The sequence below is a fragment of the Drosophila rhopaloa genome, unplaced genomic scaffold, assembly GCF_018152115.1.
Source record: "Drosophila rhopaloa isolate 14029-0021.01 unplaced genomic scaffold, ASM1815211v1 contig_228, whole genome shotgun sequence".
Lineage (NCBI taxonomy): Eukaryota > Metazoa > Arthropoda > Insecta > Diptera > Drosophilidae > Drosophila > Drosophila rhopaloa.
In genome coordinates, this window is record NW_025335115.1 from 46,942 (window position 1) to 63,583 (window position 16,642).

Below are 16,642 nucleotides of genomic sequence, written 5' to 3' on the forward strand. Positions count from 1 at the left end.
CAATTTGTTATTTTCCAAGATTAAAATTATACAATTATTATATGTATGTATATTTATCGGTAACTAATCCGAGCGGCGACTTTCAAGAAAAAGCATACATATGTTGCAGCAGGGTTATTCACGTCCGACATCGTAGTAGCGCGAGTAGTAGTAGTAGCGAGTTTTGGCTTCGCACACCTCAAGTCCTAAAACGCAACTAACTGCATCGTTCCTTCTTCCTTCTATGCTTACCACCGAACCACACTCGGTGACAGCGACACTACGCTATCGCCCCGCTAAAACGCAATTTATTAAAGCGACAACATGACACAGCACAACTAGAGGCTAATGCAGTATTACCAATAGTGATGAAATAGGCCTTCTGATGAAATTCCCGAGAATAAACCAACATCCACACACTCTTAGTGTGCGCCGACACGGCCATTCTGACTCTAACACGACCTTGTGTATAAAGGACTACATTTTTAGTTTCTCTTTTGCTCCCTTTTGATTTTTATTTATTTTGTTTTTTAACAACCTTTTGTTTCTTACAACTTAAACAAATATTTTCAAAACGAAATCCAATTTTCTTTTCTTAATTTATGTAAACTCATTAATGACCAATTTCACAAAATAATATCAGACCTCCTTAAAACATATCTTAACATAAACATTAACACTCTGTTTGGGTTTCATTAACAAATCAAGTCTTAAAGGATTATGTTTCAATCTCACAGAAACAAACATGTTTTTAAACCAATTGTTTAACTAAATTTAGCCATTCTCATATCTAATGCACCACACGCCATGATCAAATGAAACATTAGTTTGTTCTGTACTTGTGCTTACATTAATATTTCGAATCTCATTATCGTCCACTCAGGCCACGATACTCTTTCTTTTTATCATTTCATTTCTTTCTTTTCTTGTTTTAAATTTCATTTCTGAGCTTGATTTACATGATCCAAGTATTCTGTCATTTCCGTTTGGCCAGCAGTACTACATCTTTTTGCCACCCTTATTGGCGCACTTCACTTTCTTCAGCAACTTCGTCATTATTAATATTTTCATTTTCGCTTTCAACATTATTATAATCATCGCACACATTAAGCTCCTCGGGAACTTCCCCATCTGGTAAAATTCTTAAATCTTCGTGAGCATACTTGTAAGTTCGTTTGTTAGCTAAGGACCTTAAAATCTACCTGTCACCCTCTAGAACCTGTGTTATTTGAAAAGGCCCCTTGAATTTTGGACTCAGCTTGGTTTGATGTCTTTCCTCGGTTTTAAGTAATACAAAATCTCCAACATTGTGTCTACGTACTTTTGCATTACTTTTATCAAACCGTTCTTTATCGTAAACTGCAGTAACTATCATATTTTTTTCAGCTTGTGCTCTCAAGTTCGACAAATCTACATAATTTTCTATGTGGAAGTAATCCTAATGGCCGTGCTACTTTACCCAATAACATTTCTAGAGGACTTGCCTTCGTCACACGATTAGTTGCCACAATTGATTGCCAGCTGTACCTCTCCTACCACATCCTGCCAAGACTGTGTTCCAGTTTCAGCCGCCGTAAACATATTTTTCAACGTGCGCATTGTTCGTTCCACTTGACCATTAGCGCGACTAGCGCCGGTGGGAATCAAGGGCAAGTTTATTTTGTGATCTGAACAAAATTCACTAAATTTTGATCCAGTAAAACACCTTCCCTGGTCAGCTATTATTCGGTTTGGTACTCCAAACAACGAAACAGCGGTCTTGACAGCCTTTATGCAACTCTCACTGTCCAATTTAAGGGTGTGACTGAGATCGACATACTTGGTAAACGCGTCAACTTGAACAATAACATACTCCTTCTGGTCACTCTTGCCGCTTAATTTCCCTGTTAAGTCGATATGGATCGTGTGCCAAGGAATATTTACTTTTGGGATGGGATGCAGTTCAGCCTGAATTTTTCCTGAGGTTGATTTAGACATTTTGCAAGTGATGCAATTGTCAACAAATTTTTTGATGTATTTTGACATATTGTGAACTTGGTTTATAACGGACCATCTGAAAGCACGGGGCACCACCGGTAAACAGCGGGTTCTGCCATTCCTCTGTATTTTTCGGTGAAGAACCTCTGACCTTTTTTCTAATGTTTTCGCTATATCTTCATCAAGAGAAAAATCTTTTAATTTAGTCACGATTTCGGCTATGTCTGAGTCTCAACGCTGTTCAGCAATGAGCCAATTTTTTGAAATTTCGGCCAAGTTAACTCTCTTCTCATCAATTACTTTTGGAGCAGAAGTAGACCCTGGTGAGATAGGATTTCTCGACAAAAAGTCAACATGTGCCATTCTTTTCCCTTCTCTATACTGAATATCCAATGTAAATGACTGTAAGCAAGCCCACCAACGCTGTGATCTAGGGGTCAAATTTTGTTTATTTCATGACGCCTTCAATGATTTACAGTCGGTATAAACAGTAAAGTTCCTGCACAGCAAATAATGTGCGTGCTTGGTGTCGTTGGGATGTATGTAATTCAATGGGATAATTTGGGTCAAATATAACAGGGACTGGTTCATCGGTAAGTATAGAAATAATTGGTTTCCGTATCTGTTCATGTTCTGCTTTCCAAATAAATTTATTTTTGTCTGAAGTTAAGAAATATAACGGTTTCATCAACTGTGAAAAGAAATTTATAAACTGCCGGAAATACGATGCTAATCCAATAAATTGTCTAAGTGATGTTACAGACTGTGGAGGGAGGAGAGCAGTTACCGCTACTATTTTCTGAGGGTTTGGACGAATTTCACCAGCACTAACACTGTAGATATTTATCCGATGTTTTCAGAAATGAACACTTTGTAATGTTGTACGAAAACCCAGCCTCTGTCAGAACATTCAAAACAATCTCTAATCTTTCAAACGCGTCGCATTGTGTTGTGGCAGCTATCATGATATCATCAATAAATCTCCTAGCGCCTGCATTACTTAGCGTTGAAAAACAGAAGGCGCGTTTTTAAGCCCGAATGGCATAGACAGAAACTCATACTGGCCACCTGGCGTCACAAACGCTGTGTACTCAATAGAATCCGCATGCAAAGGAATTTGGTAGTATCCACTGGCCATATCTAAACATGTAAAATAATTAACTCCTCCAAGTCTATTTATTTGATCCTGTATGAGTGGAAGCGGGTATTTATCAGCAACTGTGTTTGAATTTAGCTCTCTATAGTCAACGCAGAGTCTATCCGAACCATTTTTCTTTTTTACCAACAATATGGGGCTTGCATAAGGTGAACAGCTTGGTCTTATTATATTACACCTCAACAGCTCCTCAATTTTCTCTCGAACTAAATCTCGCTCGCATGGACTTAATCGGTATGGCCTTCTTTGAACTGTTTTTCTTGGATCAATCAATCTAATTTTCATTTCGCCAACTCTAACTTTAGTATATGGAATTCCTTTTATAAAACAATCTGAGTACTTTGCCAACAATGAATTAAGTTTTATTTTATTTTCTCCGTCAAGTTCAGTACCAATATCGGCTGGCTCAGAACCGGTACACAAATTAATTATTTTGGCTCTCGAAATTGTAAATTTGTTCGATGAAATGACAATATCAAAACCCTGCTTAAGTATTTCACGCCCAATGACGATATCGTTTTGCATGTGATCATCGCTTATTACATTGAAATAAGTTTATTCAGTTTGGTTCCAATTTGTGTTTTTTTATTTAGTAGGAGCAGCAAAGGTGCCGCTCCAACGATCAAAGTGTCTCTGTTCTTTTACAATATTCTTTAAGTCTAATTAAGGCTAAGTCTCGTAGCTGCGCTGCTCGCAGGCGGCGGCAGAGAGACGGCTATGTACCTATATATTATATGTATTAAATTATGCTCTCTTAAGCTGAAGCGCGAGGGTATATGCATGCACTTGAGTTCGGCCGGCGCGTGTAACAGAATGCTGACACTTGCACTTTCTGTGAGCGCGCCACTTGGGTTTTTTGACCGGGCCTTTATGAATGCACTGCAACAAAGTGTTACAGTGTGTTTACAGTAGATATTCAATATAAGCGCATACTACATCTCCCTCCTTTTGAAAAATAACGTAATATATTATGAAGTTATTTTATTGGTATATTTTACTTAAAGGAATAATAATAATTTTTTTTTTTTTGATGTAAAGAGAATGGATTTTATAATAGTATTCTTATTTAAGAAATAAGTATTTCTATGCATGGCCATGCTAAATGCAATTATGAAATAAACGTTTTTAATCTATCCTTATGAACTTTTTGTTTTTTGTTTTTGTTATTCATTATTATAATGTTATTTCTTTCTTTTATTTCCGTTACTTTATACGGACCTGTATATTTAGGATCTAACTTATGACCTGTCTCGTTTTTTAATAAAACTTGGTCACCTACTGATATATCTATATCCCTTACTTTATGATCGTATATTAGTTTATTTCTATTCTTATTTGCTTCTAACATAACTCTAGCTCTTTTATAGGCTACTTCTAATCTATACTTACTCTCCTTAGCATAGTCATCTATATTATATAGTGCTTCTACACTGTCTATGCTATTAAAATGTTTCGGTAAATTACTTGTTTTACCGAATACTAGCTCATATGGACAATAAGTATGTGCCATAGAGGGGGTCGTGTTGAAACAAAAGACAAAATATTGAAGCCATACGTCCCAATCAGTTTTATCCACCGATATGTAAGATCTTATGTACTCATTGAAAGTTCTATGACTTCTTTCTATTGTTCCAACTGTCTGGTGGTGGTGTGCTGTGGATGTAATATTTTCAACATTTAAATATTTGCACAAATCGTCTATAATTGAATTCTTATATTCTGTTCCCATGTCCGTAATGAACGTCTTCATTGGACCGTACTTCAGGATAAAAGATTCAAATATTGCTTAAGCGACAGTATTAGCATTTTTATTCGGAACAGGTATGGCAACTAAATACTTAGTTAAATCACATATTAAAGTGACTGTATACTCATTGCCATTTTCTGATTTTGGTAGTGGACCAATTGTGTCCACTATCACTCTGTCGAAAGCATTTATTGGTGTGTCTGTAATTGTTAAAGGGGTCTTTGTGTGTTTAGTTATTTTGGCTTTCTGGCATTTTTTACATTTTCTTACGTACTCAGTTATATCTTTAGACATACTTTTCCAGTAATAGTGTCTTTTTACTTTGGCCAAAGTTTTTGATATGCCAGTATGACCTCCTTGAATTGGATTATCATGAAGTGTAGACAAAATTGCTTCTTTTTCTTTTAAATTTGTTATTTGGGTCACCGGGTTGAGTAGCGCTACTCTTAATGTTTTCAAGATTTTATTGCCCATTAATTTGAAATTATCTATTGAAGTATGTTCAAAGATATTTTCCCACGGTGCCACTTTGAGTTGGCTGATTTTATGTATACCGGCTTGCATTTCAAGCCTTTGGAAAAATTGATCTAAGTCAATAACTCCATTAGTATATAAATCGCTAACATCATATCTTGCAGTAATTTTTCTGCCTTGTTTAAATAAACATAACGTATTTTTTATCTGCAAGGTCACTACTTTACGTACTTCATCATTGTTTATGACGTCGTATACGTTGGGCTTGGAAGTTTTATTTAGAGATTGCATAGGCAATTCTTGTTCTTGATTTTCCGCGCGGAATTTATGTCTACTTTGATATCTAGTAGTGACTTTCAATATATTTCCAGTATATATTTTGTAGATCTTTGATGGTTATCCTTGATAACGCATCGCTACTATTATCTTTTCCTTTAAATATTCGACTGTAAAGTCGTATTCTTTGTTCGAGCCTCTACGTGTCAGTTTAGAACTGGGGTTGATCATTGGAAAGGTATGTTAAGGTCTTGGTCTGTTTTATTAAGAAATGTTTTCCATATATATGGTCTGAAATTATGCCCAAGTTGAGTAATTCCTGCTCAGTAGTACATTTGTTACTTTCACCTGTTGTAAATGCTCTTGATGCGTATGCAATGGGAAGTTGGAGACCATTATGGTTTTGAGTTAAAACCGCTCCACATGCTTGCTTACTTGCATCTGTTATTATACAGAATTCTTTAGTGAAATCTGGATATTGTAGCAAGGTAGGTTCCATAAGTTTTGTTTTTAAGTATTGAAATGCATATTCACACTCATCCGTCCATTTAAAAGGAACATTCTTTTTACATAATCTTGTTATGTGCCGTGAATAGTCGGCGAAATTTTTTATAAAACGTCTATAATAGTTACAGAATGCTATGAAACGTCTAGCACTGTCCGCGTCGTGCGGAACTGGGTAGTTCATAATGACATCGTATTTCTTGTCATCTGGAAGTATTCCTTTATCAGTGCATTTATGACCTAGAAAAGTCACTTCATGCATAAAAAATGAACATTTTTCTGGATGTAACTTTAGGTTGTATTTCCTACATTTCTCAAAAACATCTGTTAAGTTCTTAAGCATATGTTTTTCGGAACAACCAATTACTATTAAGTCATCCATATAAAGGAATGCTTGAGAAGGTTCTAGACCAGAGAACGCAATAGTCATCATCCTCTGAAACGAAGTAGGAGCTATTTTTAATCCGAATGGTAATCGCGTGAAGCGATATGAGCCGTTGCTCGTTGAAAAAGACGTTATATCTCTTGAACCTTTTTCTAGTTCAATTTGATGGAATCCTGACATTAAGTCAAGACATGAAAAGTATTTTGCTCGACCTAGTTGATCTAAAATATCATCAATTCTAGGTAATGGGAATTTATCAGATAGTAATTTTTTATTAATCTGGCGGTAGTCAATTACTAATCGCCATTTCTTTACATTTGACCCAGGGGATGATTTCTTAGGAACAAGTAACAATGGGCTATTATATTCGGATACTGACGGTTCGACAATCCCGTCAGAGATTAATTTTCCTACTTGCTTTTGTATTTCGTTCACCTGACTGTGTGGGCTTCGATAGTTCTTTATATAGACTGGTTCATCATCTTTTAATCTCAGTTTCTGTTTATAAAAATTATTTGTGGTTACTGATTCGGTTTCCAATCCGAATATATCGCTATACTGGGTGCATAAGCTAGAAAGCTGTGCCTTGAACTGTGGAGGGAAGTTTTTTGAAAGTTGTGATAGTACGGATTTTTTCTATTGTCTGGATTTGTGTTGACTACATCGTAGTTCGAAAGTGATTCATATGTTAGGTTATCTGTACTGACTACTTGGTCGGTATTTGTTGTGTTTATTAATCTTATGAAGGCATTATTGGATGTTGCTATGGTATTTGCAACGTAAATACCATGCTGAATTTCCTGATTTGGAATTAATACACTGTCTTCTTTTGAATTAAGTTCAATTTTCCGAATAACTTGGGATCTTGCTGGCAGAAGTATTGAATTATTGCCAGAACTATGAGCTATTGGTACATTAATTGGAAATTTTAAATTATTGGGTCTAATTATGAGCCAATCTTCAGATGGCTTGAAGTCTAATTGACAGTTGTATTTTTTAATAAAGTCGATGCCTAATATTCCATCGCATGGAATAGGGAAATGTGAATTTACGATATGAAAATCGTGTGGAATTATGTATTTAGTTGTCTGTATCTCCATAGAAACTAAACCTTGGGATTTGGTTATTTCTTTACTTATGCCTTTTATGTCTATGATGTAATCATCTTGGATGTTTTGGAAGTTATCCGAAGTTTCTTTTAAAATGGAAATGTCTGCACCTGTGTCTATTAAAAAGATAAGTTCTTTTCCAGTAGCTACATTGAAAAATGAAACGAATATATTTTGGCTGAGATTAATGGTGTGAACTCTGACTTCTTTTATTGTTGAGTATTTAAAGGGCTTTGGGAGTTTTCCGATGTGTTTTGGTTAGTATTTTGGGTTATTCTGACATTGCTTTGGTTATTGCCATTGTGGCCTCGGTTCGAGTTACCACCACCTCTATAGTTTCCACTATAATGGCCTCGTCCTCCATTGTTATTTTGGTAATTGTTGTTATAGTTATTGTTGTTGTAGTTATTGTTGTTGTAGTTATTGTTGTTGTAGTTATTGTGATTACCACGAAAATTACCTCTATAATTTCCACGTCCGCGATTTGAGCCGCGCTGTGGATAGTTCTTGAAATATAGGACGGTGTTTGACTGTCCAGTTGCTTCATGCAACTATTGACAAATTTGTAAAGGCATCGTTCATAGTACTAAAGGTGCCAGCTTGCATGATAAGTTTTACCTTATCAATTGAGCAATTTTTAGTCATTGCCTTGACTACATGTTGCGTGGAATAACTTCTGGCTAGCTCTAAAGGTAAACCATCTGTTATATATGCACCTTCTAAGGCTTTCGTCATCTGCTCAATTTCTTGTGTGTATTGGTTAGCAGTTTTATTGCGCTGCTGTAGGTTCATCAGCTTCGCTGATAATACTTCTACAGTTTCGCCTTTGACGTTGCCTCTTAGTCTGGAAATCACTTCAGTAATTGTTGTTTCATTACCGATTAGATTTCTGGCGACACCTTTTAGCTTTGTTTTAATTATGGAAACAGCTAATTCTTCGTGCTCGCCTTTTATTGATTCTATTATTTGTAAAGCATCAATGAAGCTTGTTAAATTTTCAGCCTTACCATCAAAAACTGGTATAAGCTTGGATGCTGTATTAATAAAATCAATATTTGATTGTGCCATTGTGATGGAGTTACTTATTTTGTTTTCTATTACACTCGAAGTATCTGAATCTGTTGAATTGTCCAGATCTATATACCAATAGTAAGATTATTCAAATCGTCATCTTCTATTTTGAGGTTTACTTCGGGAAGCTCTTCTGACTCCGATTCGTTCGTTTCTGTTGATTCCGGGTCAGGTGCAGTGTCAACTGCTATTGGAGTGTTTAAAACGGTTGGTACCGATATTTCTAAACTGAACTTTTGTTTAACAAATATTAAATTAGATCGCAGTCGTATCAAAAGTTTCGATACCTGTGACCAATGATCTTGATTTAATCTTTCCCTGTGATCATGTATTAGCATTCGCGCTTCATTAAAGCACTCTACTAATAATTCAACATGCTTCTTAACCGTGTTCTTTTGGATAGGTCTATTCTGGGTTAGTGACTTGTATGATCTGTCAAAATTAGTTTTAATGTTTGATAATTCCCCGTACAATTTGTTCCATTCCATGCCTTTAGTTTAGCCATACTTTGTAAGAAGAATATATTGAAATATTTTTATATTTATTTTTTTTTTTTTTATTTATTAGCTTGTTCATTCGTCTATAATTCCATTCCATTATATTATGGATATGAATTATTTCTTGAAAACTGTCATTACTATTGCTCTACCTAGTATTGGGTGCTCGTCTACTACCGATCTAACTTGTACGCCTGGAATAGTGGATAATACAATTCCTTTGGGGGAATATTGAGAAGATCAAATTAAATGTTTCAAATATAAATTTTCTAAACCATAAATGTCACTGTTGCTGCAACTAATTGCAGAATTCTTTCTTTAAAGTGAATGTCCCTATCATACGTGTCTCTAATTGCCTTTAGTGTAGCCATTTTTATTTAATATATATTTTTTATTTTTATTTATTCATTTTTATTGTTTTCCATTTTCTTATATTTTAGGTGTTAACATTTATGAAATATATTTATGTGTAATCACTGTTGTTTGTGCTGTTTTTATTTTATTTTTTTTTTATTTATTTATTTTGCTGCTTATATTTTATCCAGGTCATTTCCCCGGCTCATATACCTTTTTTTCATACAATTAATATGCAGCTTGTAAATTTTGTAAAATAGAGTGACGCACATGATAACAACAATGATTATCAAGAGTATATGTACCCAATATAGATTGATGTTGCTAGATTCTACCTTGTTGATGACATTGGCAGTGGAATCCACTGTTTTTATGTCCAAAGTCATTTTGGTGGGTTTTGCATATACTTTTATTTTATGTGTATAAAGTGTTTTATTAAAATTATTATGATCTTCTATTGAAAATTTACTTATCGCATTACTGCGCATTTAAATTAACAAACTTCCTACCTAGTTTTTTGCATAGCTTTACGGGCTACACATCTAATCGGGCAGAAAAGGTTCCGCTCAATTTTACAAAATATTATATTATTGAAAAAAAATATGCATCGTAGTGCAATCAAAAAAATTATGCAACGCAGTGCATGGGTAGAAAAAAATTTTTGCTTCCAGCTTGGTTGATTTCTCTTTCTTCCTTCTACGTCAACTGGTCGTCGCCGGTTTGGCTACGCTGACGCTCCTTCGAAGGCGCAGGTGGCGGTCGTGCCTCCCACGCTTGATATCTGCTGCTGCTGTCCTGGGCCTATGGGCTCAGGCGGTACCGGTGCTGGTCTTCGCACTGGTCTTCGGCTTCATGCATGCGGAATTGCATGCCGCAGAGTTGAGAGGTCCGGGGCAGTCGGTCGGGCAGACTTGTGGTCGTTTCGGCAGTGGCTTGGGAATATTTGGTTTCGTTATTAGTTTTTCATTTATTATTTGTATTTGGGTTGCTGAGTGAGTTGTGCCTTGTGGTACTCTATTTTGGAGGGTTTCCTTTAAAAATTCAAGCTCATTATAAAGTTTTTGCGCCGTCGTCCACGCGGGCGGTGTTGATTGAGCAAATAGCACCCACTTTATGCGGGCTATTCTTTTATTAATTTTATTCTTCTGACCTCCACGTACCATCACGCACACTCTACTCACTCAGACGTGTTTTTTGTGTATATCCTCCTTGTATCCTCATTGTATTATTAATCTTCCCGATTCGCTGCTCCTTGTGGTCCTGTCACGGTCGCCATGAAATAAGTTTATTCAGTTTGGTTCCAATTTGTGTTTTTTTATTTAGTAGGAGCAGCAAAGGTGCCGCTCCAACGATCAAAATGTCTCTGTTCTTTTACAATATTCTTTAAGTCTAATTAAGGCTAAGTCTCGTAGCTGCGCTGCTCGCAGGCGGCGGCAGAGAGACGGCTATGTACCTATATATTATATGTATTAAATTATGCTCTCTTAAGCTGGAGCGCGAGGGTATATGCATGCACTTGAGTTCGGCCGGCGCGTGTAACAGAATGCTGACACTTGCACTTTCTGTGAGCGCGCCACTTGGGTTTTTTGACCGGGCCTTTATGAATGCACTGCAACAAAGTCTTACAGTGTGTTTACAGTAGATATTCAATATATGCGCATACTACAACATAAAACAAAATCTCAATAAAATGGTCATCAATCTTAACGTTACTTAAAACCTGTACATAACAATATTATTGAATCTTTTACCAGAAAACTGAGTACTTAGCTTTTCTTTCATCAGTGAGCATTCCTCTCCGGAATCAAAGGTGACTTTAAAAATGTGTCCTTTGTGGTTCATGCTTCCTTTAGGTACTGCAACGCTGCACTGCTCCACTCGTTTTTCCCGGTTGAACGTCTTGTTCCTATCCGTTTCCTTCTTTGTACATTGGGTAGATATGTGTCCCCTGTCTCCGCACTTGTAGCAAGTTACAATTGATTTTTCACGTCGATGTTCATCGTGTCTGACATGTCGCTCTTTGTCATTTGCAAACATTGCAAACATTTTGTGGCCTAATTTTCCACAAAAATGACACTCTATCGAAGATTGCTTTTGGCGTTTTGGATAAATTTCAGATTGATGCTCCACAAAGTCACTTTTCCTTTTATTAAAAGTGAACGCTTTTAATTTGGACTGTAGATCGCCTCTGGCTCGAACATTTGAAGTGAAACTCAAACGCTGTACACGGTTATCAAAGCTTGCCAGTAATGCGAGAGTCACGGACACAGCAATTTCTTCTTTTTCGATTTCGTGCCATTTCGTCGTTAGTTCTGTAACCATGCGGCTTGCGTGCAGTGCGAGACACTCGCCATCAGTCTGTCGTTTTGTAGAAACATGGCGGCTGGTGTTTCTAAAGTATCAAAGCGTTGTATGAACAATTCCTTGAACTCGAGCCAGGTTATATCAGCATAGCACACTTGGGACAGCCATTGCGAAGCGCTACCCTCCAATGCTGCACAGCCACAACCAACGCACTGCCCTTCAATGTATTTTCTTGAACACCACGATGAAGCGATGGGACCTGCCTTGTCTGGGTTGAATTTGGGTAGTTGCAACGATTTACTCCGCACTGCATCAGGTTCTGTTGTTTGAATAGCTCGCACAAGATTGATCAAATTTTGCATTTTGCAACTCTAAGATGGCACGCCATTGTCCCTCCATTGTTGTAGGTAGAGGGCCAGATCCCACTTCTGATGTTGCAGCAGGGTTATTCTCGTCCGACATCGTAGTAGCGCAGCGAGTTTCGGTTTCGCACACCTCAAGTCCTAAAATGCAACTAACTGCATCGTTCCTTCTTTCTTCTGTGTTTACCACCGAACCACGCTCGGCGACAGCGACACTACGATCGTCGCCCCGCTAAAACGCAATTTCTTAAAGCGACAACATGACACAGCACAATTAGAGGCTAATGCAATATTACAAATAGTGATGAAATAGGCCTTCTGATGAAATTCCCGAGAATATACCCATACACTCATACCAAAATCCACACACTCTTAGTGTGCGCCGACACATACATAAAAATATATACAACTAGATCATTAAATAACAACATTAAACAAAATTACCCTGCGAATCAAAAAAAAAATCAACCAAAGCTCATTAAACATAAAATTCAAAACAAGTGTCCTAAAAATTTTTAATGATTTTTATATATTTAAATTTCAATCGAAAACTAAAACATTATAAAAGTTTATTTATCCGATTTTGTTATTGGTAGGATAGCATTATAAAATGGATAATTTTGGTATGCTATGTTTTTGTCGAGCGGCGAAAACGCTGTTCTTGTCTCTGTCCGCCCTAAAATTCAATCGTCGATAGGGTATGCAGGCACCATCCGCTCGCAGAACATCAACCAAAGCTGATTTGGTTTTAAGTTTTCTCAACCACTAAGCGCAGACACCGACTGCGATGTGCCCTGTTCCTATCTCATTAGATTGATTTATACTAATTGGAATACATACATATATGCAAGACATTTTTCTGCTACCACTGATTTCAATTTGTAAACCAAATTGAAATATATGCGGAAATATTAAAAAATATACTATAATATTAGGCGTCATCTTATTTTTATCATTAAACCAATAATGAATACGCCCATATTGTTAGGGTACCAAGTCTGAAAAGTAGCAAGAGACGAAATATTCTTGCTGCATCGAAATGAAATGAACGCACACATGCATCCCTGTATGAGAATGCATGAAATGACCAGTCTATATGTTGTATGGTTACCCTGCAGTACCGTTCATCACCTTTTAATCGCTTTTTCATCACCAAAAATTCATCACTGCTGATTAATCGGCGATGAAACTTCATACAAATTAGTGATGAATTTAACATTGGCATGTCCTAGGAGTTAATCAGTGAAAAATTCATCACTCTTTAATCAGTAATTCATCACTTTTTTCAGTTTTTCATCATCTTTAATCAGTAATTCATCACTCTTTGAACAGCGTTTACTGATGAACATGCGATGAACGAGTGCGAAGAAATAGTGATTAACGAGTGATAATTACTGATTAAAGAGTGATGAATTCATCAGTAATTCATCACTCTTTAATCAGTAATTCATCTTTTTTCTTTTCTCGCTCTTTCATCGCATTTTCATCGCTTTTTCATCGCATTTTCATCGTTTTTCATCGCTTTTTTTCATCAGTAAAATTCATTCAGTAAATTTTCATATAAATTTCTTTTTATTTTATTACAATATTTCATTATTATTTCATTTATTTCATTACATATAACTAATTAATTTAACTTAATTCAATCTACATATGTACGTTTTCGTTGTCCCGGAGGTGTTGAGGATGTTTCGGTTTCCGTGCCCTTTTTTGACTTCGTGTTTATGTACTGGCCCTTCCTGACCAAGTATATCTGAAATAGAAAAATTATTAAAAAAATAAAAACTTACTGCGTTTTTTGTTTTGCGCCGGCCAAGTCCAGCTTAGTTTATGCTGGCCCAACAGTTTTATTATAAGCTTCGCCTTAAATAATGAATAAATATATTAACAGTATATGTATGTACAGTTCAAAATAATTAATAAAATAACACTTACATAAATTTCTGATAAATTTAGTTATAAAATTTCACAAAAAATCTCAGCTTCGATCTGTTCTCTCCGTTCTCTCAAATGCAAGTGCACGTAAAAACCGCGAAAACAACTTCAGTTGAAAACAAGGGCGCCGTTAATCCTATTGTTCTTTCCTCTGCCTAATTTGTCTTTACAGTTTCGCTTCGCGTCAAAGCAGGGTATATAAAACCATGTCCGACTATGCAAAATAATCACATAACTTTAATTCACTTAAAAAGGAATCAATACCTTTCAAAACTATCATAATAATTTTATTTTTAAAAGTATTTCCATAAAATAATATAATTAATAAGAATCAACGACTACAATACAAAATTATGCTCATTTATTTTCAAGGGTGTATAAAGGTCGATCTGATTTTAATACATTGTCCTCCACCTCTCAGCTCATTTTATGGGAGAGAGACAGAGTAAGAGAGGGAGATGGAAATTTTCTGCGTTGCCTACGATCGGGGACTAGAGTTTCGGCTCTGCGTCGCACCCGGCTCTGCCGACTTTGCCTTTGGCTCTGCCGCGTCGCAGTCCGTGCTGATTAAACAGTGATGAATTTTTGTAGTATGAATTTCGAACTGGGGTAGTGGTCTTAGGCTTCTTTTGTCGACCAGTGTTATTAAAATTAAATTGAAGTTGGAAGTAAAGAAGAAAAAGATGTAGGTCTGGATGGCAAATTTAAGACACCACACGAATTTGTGGAGGACAGCTTGGGTTACCGGATACCATTCCGGGATACCATATCTGTGTTTACCAGATGAATACAAATTTAATCATTAAATGCGGAGTCAAATTCAATTGGAACATTCCTCGTCTCCTATATCGATTGCAAAAAAATTGAAGTGCGCTTAACTTTAAGGTTCAAATAAAAAACTTATATTATTTATTTATGAGAAATATTGCAATCAATGGATCTTAGCTGAAAAGCAATAGAATAAAATAGGATATATATCGAGACAACAATGGTAACATTCGCGACCGGAAATGAAAAAGTTAAATACAAAGTTAAAAGTTAACGTTTTTAAGTCAATGTGACCGTGTTGTTTCAGCGAAAATTCCATAATAGTTGTAGCTTCCAATAGTTAAAATGATTAATTAAATCTATCTTTGATCAATTTTTAGATGCCAGAGAGTACGTGTTCAGGTTCGTCCATGTGTCACAGTACTCATTTCGATTCTCATCCCATACATTTGGTCAAAATACGGACTGGCTACCTCCGACGCCTAGTTAAAAAAAAATAAGGCGTCAAAAATTATGTGTCGAAAATGTATGAAGACAAAACAAGTAATTTAATATGTGAACATGTTTTATTTCTCCCCAGTATAATTGTCTTAATATATTTCCAGGTTCAAGAGCATACGTATGCAGATGCGTCACAAAAAACCAGGCACCTTTTTTTTTTGTATTTAGATTTGATCTTTCCAATAAATGAATTTTTAAAAATGTTGAACTAGAATTTTTTTTTAACCATCACCGGGCACTGACGTTATTTAACGCTTAATAGTAAGCACCACAACAAGAATAAACAAGAGAGAACGCTATAGTCGGGTGCCCCAGATACCCGTTACTCAGGTAAAGGGAGTGCGAGGGAGATGGAGATAGAAACTTTGATCACGCATAACTTTTTAACGAATGGTCCGATTTGAAAAACTTCTTCTACATTTCGATAGGTATTGATAAACACAATAAAACTGCATTTTTACTTTTCCGAAATATTTAAATTTTTAAAATCGTATATAAGCGATTGTGGCGTGGCACCTTTTTGAAACAAAATTGCGCTGCCTAGGAACTCCTAGAATCTGCATGCAAAATGCCAATCTTCTAGCTTTTATAGTTTCCGAGATCTCAGCGTTCATAGGGACGGACAGACGGACAGACGGACATGGCTAGATCGACTCGGCTAGTGATCCTGAACAAGAATATATTTACTTTATAGGGTCGGAAACGCTTCCTTCTACCTGTTACATACTTTTGCACGAATACAATATACCCTTTTACTCTACGAGTAACGGGTATAAAAAGGGCCCGCTGTCTTAAATAAATAAAAATAAATAAATCATCATTATTAAGTTCAAAAAAAATTCAATAAATAATGACTTAAAAAGTTTATAATAAAACTATAACTATTCTAATGTATTTTGTTTTTGTTTTTTTCTTATTTTTATCCCCTTGCAGTGGGTATTATAATTTCAGTCAAAAGTTTCCAACGCAGTGAAGGAAACATTCCCGACCTTATTAAGTATATATATTCTTGATCAGCACCACCAGGAGAGTCGATCTAGCCATGTCCGTCTGTACGTCCGTCTGTCCGTTTCTACGCAAACTAGTCCCTCAGTTTTAATGCTATCTGCTTGAAACTTTCTCAAAAGTTGTATTTCTATTACAGGTATTATATAAGTCGGAACGAGCCGGATCGGGCGACTATATCATAAAGCTCCCATAGGAACAATCGGTAAGAAATCCAAAAACATTATAACTTTGTTGT

The 16,642-nt window shown here is 36.1% G+C and overlaps 1 long non-coding RNA gene across 1 annotated transcript; it reads left to right on the top strand.

Moving 5' to 3' along the window:
* Positions 1 to 14,731: 14,731 nt before the first annotated feature.
* LOC108039148 lies at positions 14,732 to 15,683 on the top strand. The gene is made up of 3 exons (XR_001768998.2): positions 14,732 to 14,815; positions 15,279 to 15,441; positions 15,504 to 15,683. It is a non-coding gene; the product is annotated as an uncharacterized LOC108039148 (long non-coding RNA).
* Positions 15,684 to 16,642: the final 959 nt, after the last annotated feature.